General features: G+C 35.6%; 1 long non-coding RNA gene across 1 annotated transcript; it reads left to right on the top strand.

Moving 5' to 3' along the window:
* Nucleotides 1-3,149: 3,149 nt before the first annotated feature.
* Nucleotides 3,150-5,490, top strand: LOC138895139 (uncharacterized). The gene is made up of 2 exons (XR_011409343.1): nucleotides 3,150-4,758; nucleotides 5,241-5,490. It is a non-coding gene; the product is annotated as an uncharacterized lncRNA (long non-coding RNA).
* The last annotated feature ends 4,752 nt before the right edge of the window (nucleotides 5,491-10,242 follow it).

Below are 10,242 nucleotides of genomic sequence, written 5' to 3'. Positions count from 1 at the left end.
TCTTTTGATTTTTGATTGTACTTGTTCTATCAATCAAATCCTTCATTTTGCTTTCTATCAGTGAAGAATTTGGCCAATTTCTAGATTCAATTTGACTAAATGATTCGTTAATTATCTGATTAATAATTAGAGAATCTTTTTTCTTTTTTCGTTTCATTGGATTCATCTATTTCTTTGAATCTAAATAATACAATTGGATTTACTTTTGAAAGTTCTTTTTTCATTATTTTTATAAATAGACTACTTTTAATAAGCCAAGCCTCATAATACCTTGTAAAATACTTAAATGCCGGTCAATGCATCAACAAAAAGCTTGTAATGGATTAAACTAAGAATTGAACTTACCTAAATATCGCGACTAATGTATCCATATGATGAAAATATTTTAACCCTTTAGTAATTAATAAGTGCAATCATCAAAAACAGAGCATTAGAAGAATGAGAAGAGAACTTAATAATGCCAGCAAAACGTGATTTGTCCTTTCTTTTCTTGGAAGTTTGAACTCTAACTCCCTAATAATATTTTTCTTGCAAATCCAATTCTCAGTTCAAAAGCTTCTTCTTCTCTTCTTTTTTTTTTTTTTTGCTCGATGTATATATGCTCTTTGTATTAAGTTTTATAATAAAGAAGAAAATGGGTGAAAGGTTGGTTATTACGAGGAAGAGTGGTGTATTAATTGCCACCATTATATTCATTATGTAATTTTTTCATTATGACGTCCTTTGAAATTGCTACTGTTATTTTTAGTAATTGTTGCAACCGTTCCATTGGTTATTATGAGGAAGAGTGGTGTATTAATTGCCACCACTATATTCATTATGTAATTTTTTCATTATGACGTCCTTTGAAATTGCTACCGTTATTTTTAGTAATTGTTGCAACCGTTCCATCTTTATTGGAAGAACACAACTCTTGAGTTTTTAAATCACAATAAAGAACAAAATTGGAGAAAAAAATTGGGAAAAAGCAAAAAAACTAGATAAAAGATAAATAGGAATACTCATCTATGGGATGTGCCACGTCACACTTCTATGTCCCTCCTTTATATATTTATAAAGATTTGGTCATGCCTCAGACACCTTGAGGATAAACTGGGGAAAAAGGATTACTGGTGATTTAGATATTTTTGTTTCCATCATGTTTTAGTGAATTGTAACCGAGAGACATTAAGCCACTAATCATATTTGATGGTATGTCTATTCCTGTCATGACTTATGTAAAGCAACAAAAACTTTCTTTATCATGTTGTGATAATATCTAATAGAGCATCTTCGTTTCCTATACTGTGAACAATCGATAAGTTTGACAAAAGAATGACTATATAATACCTTTAAACTCACATTTCCTTTCTTCTTTTCTCACTAATTGAACTTAAAGTTTCACCAAGTCTGTTGTCTAAAGTTGAACAATTTGTGTATCTTGATCTATGGACCTTCTTTGTAGAATGCGTCTTCGGAGATTATACTTGGCACTTTTCTTCTCTGTCGTCTAGAACTTCTCTGTTTTCTTTTAATATGTATGGATTCTTTTATTGTTTGTATTCATTTAAGTTTGTGAATATATCATTTCATACTGCACAATTGCTCAATTCAGTTTCATTGTTTTGTTGGAAAAGAGTCGAATATTATTCAAGATTAAATTTACGAATACCACTGGAACAGATGTACACAAGGTGTTGATCGATAGAAAGGCAGATGAAAGTTGTAAAAGTTAAATAAGATGTTTGTGGATGTAAAGTTATAACATCTTATTTGATTTTGTTATAACTACTTTGATCGCCCCACTTTAGGATTTTCACTGAATTGCTTATGTCTGGGAAGATGTTTGTGGATGTAAATTGGTTAGTATGAAATTCCCAAAGAGGCCAAGACGACTTCTATGCAAATAATTATTTATGCGGATTCTATATTCCCATGCAGATGAACGTTATGAAAGTTAAATAAGATGTTTGTGGATTCAAAGTAATAACAACTTATTCAATTATACTTATAACTACATTGATCACCCCATTATGAGAATTTCACCGAATTTCTTATGTATAGAAAGATGTTTGTGGATGTAAATTAGTTATAACAAAGTAGTAACCGTATGTGAAATTCCCAAAGAGGCTAACACGACTCCTTTGTATTCAATTCCCATAGTGTGTCACTTTCTCATAAATTAAAGTTCTTCTTCCCAGTTTGTGAATTTTTACCTGCCTTTGGGTTGTAAAGATTGTAGATAGTTAAATTAGTAGTCATCATTTAAGCAAAAGAAAAACAATTGTAGCATGTAGAGATTGTATACAATTGTGTACTAATTTCTCTATAGTTGCAATTTATATGTTGCCTTCACTTTCTTGATGTGTCTTGCCTGATTTAAAGGATTATGGTTGCAAATTGTTCACTAAAATGAAATATCTGTAATATTCTTACTTGAATTATTTTTTTTGGAGCAATATAATACATCCTAATAATTAATCTGTCATCCTAGGGTGATAGAATATATGCCTCAATCGGGAAGTATGTTATAAAGTTTTTCAAGATGAAGGTATTGTACTCGACATATATCACATAAATGGTTTGGAAAAACATGAAATATGATTTATACCCATAAGTTTTAAAAATTATCACAAATACCCAACAATGCCATTATCAATAACATTCATTATATTATCGCAAACCATAGTCCTGAACATAAATAAATTTGATACAAAATTATCATTTTTATAATGAACTACATGATACACTATCAGATGACCGAGAAGACGAAGCAACATCGTTATAAAATAATAAATGGTGGGCTCTTTAATAAAATACAAAAGTTTGGGGTAATTTTTAAAAAATATAATAGTGATATTTTGGCCCAAAACCAGCTATGAGCTGGTTTTGGGATTTGGAATTTGAGATTTGGGATTTGGCTAAAATATAGGCAAAATCTATGGCCAAACATGTGTTTGCCAAATAAAATCCAAATTTATTTTAGCAAAATTTATGGCCAAATGGTCCTAAGTGTCTGCAAAACTTCAGAAACTTATTGGATATTGTGTTCAAAATGAGAGAGTTGGTTAAAAACCTTCCACTTTTTTATATGAGGGGATGTACAACATTTAGTTTTAAAATGATCCATTTAAACAATCTAACCCTTATGTGATACAAAATTATTTTATCCATCCCACAATTAACTTATCATAGAGGATGATTACAAGTAATGTGAAACTGGCCTCTGTTGGATGTCTCCCAAAATGAGCAGATGGTCATCTCTACCTGTTAGGCATTAAAGCTGTCTATTTATCTACAGTTCCTATATTTTCATGTTCTTCTTATTTATTGGTTGCCAAGAGATCAATGGAGTTATCATCAATGTTTCACATACATGAGATTGAAGTATTCCCCTGAGTTATTTCTTGAATTAAGAGATAATTTTATATTTTTTGATGAAGTAAATAGATTCATTGAGGGGATCAAGAATATGCAGCATTACAAAAGCGACAAAACTCGTTCTGTTGGCTCAAATACATGAGATTGAGTCTAGGACTAGGGAGCTTATAATGTCCGTAAAATGGATAATGCTACTTACACAAGAGAGTTTACACCAGCTAAATAGATTCATAAGACACCTAGCCTTCAGGAGTTATTTGGAGTTGAGATACCATCAAAACATTTATGATTCCTTAGTGTCCGAACAGGGGCTGATCAAGGAGATGCGGGGCTTAAGGCCAAAGTTTAATATGATACCTAAATTTTTAAAAGATAGTTATAACATACGTTTTATTTGAAATATATCTAACTTTTTTAAATACAAAGTTGTTAATAATCATTTTTATAATCGATTTTCTCTAATTATCTTTATTCAATTGATAATATAGCCAGCTCGTTTAATTTTTCTTGAGATATTGTTGATATTAGATAATATTTTATAGAGCAATAGAAGTATAGAATTATTGGAAGCTTAAAAGTATTGTTGAACAGTGGAGCTAATGAAATCTTGTAGAAAGAAAGTGAGTAATGAAATATTGGAGAAAGAAGGTGAGTAAGAATATTAAAGAGAAAGACAGAAAATATATAGGAGTTTCTGAAATATAAAGAGATTGGAGAAAAGAAAGATTAACTTGGACATATTAAGAAAGGGAGTGTGAATTTTTGTATACATTATCTAATGAAGGAGTAAAACTGAAACGTTGCGAAAACTATTCATCTATCCATTTTTAAATATGCCAAATTATTACTTTATTTACATATCTAAAGAGCTCTATTTCCTTTTTATATTAAAAACTCTAATTTTGTATTAAAAAGTACTAAATATTTATTTTTTAAATACCTATAAACCTATTCTTTTTTAAAAATGGGCCCCCCAAATTTGGGGGCCCAAGGGACATGCCTTACCCCTCATCACGTTAGAGCCGGCCCTGTGTCCAAATACACCAAAAATTACTAGCAGGTACTTTCTCCAGATGTTCCTGATGAGGAACTGAGTTACAATAATATACCTAAAAGTTCCTAGACTGCTAACTAATTGAAGGAATCTATTGGTGAAGTTGAAATTTCTGTTTCAACTTATGTGTTCAAGACTTAATAGCCTGTTATGTATATATTCTGTTATACATATCTAATTCTTAAAAATTAAAAAAAATTACTTTGTAGCTGCAATTTGATTGCCATTGAAAGTTGATTTCTGTTTGGTTGGACCGGTCGATGAAAAGGGTCGTAATATCAACGCGCTATTTTAATCATTACATTCGCTGCGGAGATCATTGCCGATTGCTGCCATTTTTTATGGTACATTCTTCTCCTATTCCTCAACATTTATAGGTGTACATCAATTTGTGCAAGTGTGAATTACATTAATATTAACGTTGATCTATGCACTTTGTAACTAATGATCGTCATTCAATTGCAAAAATTATTTCCCGTATATAATTTTTTCATTGTTCTTCTATTCTCTTCTATAGTATGTATTGCACAAATGTGTCTCGCTTTGTGATAGTTATTTTTAGATATTAGAATGATGTCGAGCTTGATTAAATTGGAATTTCAAATCGAAATAGTCTGTTCGAACAATAACAAATAGAAAAGTCAATGATTTGGTGTATTTGTAATATGTAGTTGCTTAACATGTGTGTATGTGTTCTTATTTTCTTTTCATTTTTTTCTTAATTTATTTCTTTTTGGGACAAGTTCTTGAATTGATACATTTTTTAGTCCTCTACCATACTGCTTTGCTACTTACCGTTTTAACCCGTCCATGGCTTGATGTTCAGCTTTTCCATGGTGGAATGAACCAATAGAAACAACACGTGAACAAGGGGATCATAGCAATGGTAATTGATTTTATTCAGGCAGAATAATGTAGGAACTCTTTGTATTTTATGTTTATCAGGAGAGAATATTGTGATGACAGCATGTGTCCTTCCTCCTCATTGGTTGCATTGATGAGAGAATCTAGACATAGAGTATTGGAAAATGTTTTATATTTGTTTTACTTTTGTAACAATTTTATGTGTTCGTGCACTCACTGGTTTCTTTATTTTACAGAAGAATTTGATGTAGTACATATTTTAAACTCTGATTTTAAATGCTACATTGTTGTTAAATTATTTTTTAAATATTTTTATCTTTTACTCTTGATATTTAATCTGCCTCTTTTGTTTATGCGTCTTTTCTATCATCAGTATAAGGTGTTTGAAGATGGATGTTGAAAAATTGATGGGGAGATCACAAGGATAATATTAATTTACTTGGATCGGCATCTAAAGAAATATATCCTCTAATTGAGTTCAAAGTAAAATCATGTTGTTATACTCATTCTTGATAAATTCTTGATTCTTTCTTTGAAACATACAATGAGTGTCGATTATGTACATAAATATCATGAAGAGCAAAAAGACTCCAACATATATATAACGAACGAGCCAATGAATATTACTGTATACGGGTAGAACCGAGCTCGATGCTTGATTGAGCATCTGGAATGATAGACCAGGCTCGGAACATTTCTAAGAGATCGAAGTTACAGATAAAACTGAGCTCGATATCGAGGTCCGAAGTTCGACAAGACCATCATATATGCCCTCGGGTTTATCGAAGGCACGACCGATCCTGCTTCTAACGACCTCGGGGAAAAGCTTTGCCAACTCAACCGACAAGGATACGTGATTCTCGCCATTAACCAATTATTGGGGCAAAAATCACGGAATAAATCAAAAAAGGAGCCAACAGTCTACATAAATCCTTATAAAATAATGTATTAAAAGCTTCATCTCCCTGAATATATAAAGGGAATTGAGTAATTCATTAGACAGATTGTAATATACAAAAAAAGAACGGCATACTATCTTTTCCAGCCTTGTTCATATTGTTTTGGCTTCAATTACCTAAATTCAAAGGAAGTTAACCTTGTGAGGCTTAAGTTGTTCAATCTGCATGGTTTGTATTTATTTTTCTACTTATTCTTCCATATTAAATCTGATTCCTCACTTTGTATCAAATTAGATCACATATTCTTAAAATCGCGTAAAAATTCAATTGTTATCTGATTTTGGGGTAAATAGTTTGGCGCCCACCGTTGGGCTAAGGATAATAGTAGTTATTTGATACAAATCTCCATAACACACACTGCTTTGCACTTGCTCTTTGAAGTGTTTTTGATTTCAGGCTAAAAAAAATAAACTCTCAATTAGCACCTATACATATCGACAACGAGTCTGGTCATCAAGGTGAGAATAACAACATGGCACCCGGTAACACAGGGCCACCCGCTCACGTCGTTGGAATTCGGACCGCGGATCTGATTGATGTAAATTCGCATGTGGACATTGAAGCAGACTTTTCTACCGACCCTGAAAATAGCATTTGTGGTGGAGCCCGATCGGCAGCTCGAAATACACAAATGATTGAAGAAGACGGGATCAAACTACGCATGATCTTCGAAATACTGCAAGCTCAACAGGTGGCGATAGCTCATTTGCCGAGCCAAACCCAAGCATTGAGCAGGGTTGAACCCGATCCACCCTAAAAAGTCACTCACAGAACAGAACTGGTCGTGATAAGATCGAATGAACAAGAGTTGGGGACCAATCCCGAAATTATAAAAATGCTCGAGGAGCTGACTAAGTGGGTAGAATCAGGGGAAAAGAAGATCGAAGCGAATAATAAAAAGGTCAAAACATATAATTCCAGGGTAGATCAAATCCCATGAGCGCCCTCGATATTGAAGGGACTGGATTCCAGGAAGTTCGTGCAAAAACCTTTTCCTCCAAGTGAGGCACCAAAACCGATCCCCAAGAAATTACGTATGTCTAAAATACCTAAGTACAACGGAACGGCCGATCCAAACGAGCATGTGACCTCTTATACATGTTCCATCAAAGAAAATGATGAAATCGAGTCTGTTTTGCTGAAAAAAATTAGGGAAACCCTATCGAAGGGAGCCATGATATGGTATCACAACTTACCTCTTAATTCTATTGACTCATTTGCTATTCTTGCATACTCTTTCATTAAAGCACATGGCGGTGCCATCAAGGTCGAAACCAGAAAATCGGACCTTTTCAAAGTCAAACAGAAGGAGAACGAGATGCTCAGGGAGTTCGTGTCCCGTTTTCAAATGGAACGAATGGATCTGGCGTCGGTAGCTGATGATTGGGTTGTTCAGGCTTTAACTTAGGGACTCAATATTCGAAGTTCGGTGGCTTCACAGCAATTAAAGCAAAACTTGATAGAATACCATGTCGTTACCTGGGCCGATGTACACCATCGGTATCAATCAAAAATCAGAGTCGAAGATGATCAACTTGGGGCACATTCGGAGTCTATATATCCCGCCAGGACTCTCGATAAAGCCAAGAGGGATATCGATCGTGAACCAGGATCAAACAGGGATTGATATAGGCCCTATATTGGAGAGCGGAGGAACAGTAGGTCCGGGAGGAACCCCATACGAAACGAAAGAAGAAATGACCAAGGTCGAAACAACCGGGGGCTAATGATCAAAAACGGTTTTGACAGGACCACCGGGCCTAAAGAAGTGACGAGGCTATTGGAGTACAACTTTAATAGCGACGCAACTGCTCGTATCATCCATCGGGAGAATCAAGGATACCAAATGGCCTCGACCTCTGCAATCTGATCCAGCTCAAAGAGATCCTAACTAAGTATGCAAATATCATGGAACTAACAGTCATAGAACGGAAGACTGTCGATAACTGAGAGAAGAAGTAGCCCGACTATTAAACAACGGGCACCTTCGAGAGTTCTTTAGCGACTGGGCCAAGAATTATTTAAGGAACAGGGATTCTAACCGAAAAACATAACAGGAAGATACCGAACCTCAACACGTAATTAATATGATCATCGGTGGAGTCAATATCCCACAGGAGCCAATGATGAAACACACCAGAATCTCCATCACCAGGGAGAAACGAACTCGAGATTACATACCAGAAGGAGTCTAATCCTTCATCGACGAAGATGCGAAAGGGATCATACAACCCCACAATGATGCGTTGGTAATATCTATACTCGTAAATAAAACTAGAATTAAATGTGTGTTAATTGATCCAGGTAGATCGGCCAACATTATTCGGTCAAAGGTCGTAGAACAGCTCGGTCTACAAGACAGGATCGTGCCAGTAATCCGAGTCCTAAACGGGTTCAACATGGCATGTGAAACTACCAAAGGAGAGATAACGCTACCAGTCAATACCGTCGGAATCGTACGAGAGGCCAAGTTTTATGTAATCGAAGGGGACATGAGGTATAAGCCCTTCTCGGAAGGTCGTGGATCCACCACATGAGGGCAGTACCCTCAACTCTTATTCCCTGTCCCAGGGGGATCAAGTCAATCTACGGGGAACAACCGGCCGCAAAAGAGATGTTTTCCATAGAAGTAGTGGTTCCGATATCAATGCTCACAACACCGAAGGTACCGAATTCTGGCGCCGACCCAGAGGCCAAAGAGCAATTACCGATTTCGGTCACGGTCCAATCAGATAAGCAAAAGACTTATGAAGATGATGATTACGGGGTTCCCCGATCTTTTATAATCCCCGATGACTCCGATGCAACCAAATCGACGGTCGAAGAGCTAGAACAGGTTATATTAATCGAGTATTTGCCCGATCGAAAGGTATACCTGGGCACGGGACTAACTCCCGAGCTTAGGAAAAAATTTATTCAATTTCTTATAGTTAACATAGATTGCTTTGCTTGGTCCCATATTGATATGATAGGGATCCCACCAGAAATAACCACTCACAAACTAAGCATGGACCCAAAAATTAATCCGGTCAAGCAGAAGAGGAGGCCCCAGTCCGAGGTCAAACATGCTTTCATCAAGGAAGAGGTATCTAAACTCCTAAAAATAGGGTCCATTCGAGAGGTTAAATATCCGTATTAGTTAGCAAACGAAGTGGTAGTCTCTAAAAAAGGGAATAAACTAAGAATGTGTGTAGATTACAAAGATTTGAATAAAGATTGCCCCAAAGACTCTTTTCCTTTGCCCAACATCAATCGTATGATCGATGCCACAGCCGGCCACGAGATCCTCAATTTTTTCGATACCTATTCCGGGTACAACCAAATACGGATGGACCCGTGTGATCAGGAAAAAGCCTCCTTCATCACTAAAAATGGCACATACTGTTATAATGTAATGTCATTTGGATTAAAAAATATCGGTGCCACATATCAACGCCTAGTAAATCGGATGTTCGAAGAACAAATAGGAAAATCGATGGAAGTTTACATTAACGATATGGTGGTTAAATCCCTGCGAGTAGATGACCATTTAAAAGCATTTGCACGAAACCTTTAGTATATTGAAGAAGTACAACATGAAGCTGAATCCGAAAAAATGCGCGTTGAGAGTCGGATCAGGTAAATTCCTCAGGTTCATGGTATCCAACCGAGGAATCAAGATCAACCCCGACAAGATCAAAGCTATCGAAGATATCACGATAGTGGACAATGTGAAGGTCGTGAAAAGGCTAACCGGGCGCATTACCGCCCTGGGGCGATTCATCTCGAGGTCTTCCGATAAGTGTCATCGATTTTTCTCATTGCTGAATAAGAAAAACAACTTCACATCGACCCCGGAATGCCAACGGGCCTTGGAAGAACTTAAGCGGTATTTATCGAGCCCGCCACTACTTCACACACCGAGGGTAGACGAACAACTATACTTGTATTTGGCAGTATCGGAGATAGCGGTAAGTGGAGTCCTGGTTTGGGAAGAACAAGGTACGTAATTTTTGATTTATTATG

This window comes from Nicotiana tomentosiformis, chromosome 7, assembly GCF_000390325.3.
Source record: "Nicotiana tomentosiformis chromosome 7, ASM39032v3, whole genome shotgun sequence".
Classification (NCBI taxonomy): Eukaryota; Viridiplantae; Streptophyta; class Magnoliopsida; order Solanales; family Solanaceae; genus Nicotiana; species Nicotiana tomentosiformis.
Note: the sequence above shows the minus strand (reverse complement) of the source record. Positions and strands in the feature narration are given on the sequence as shown.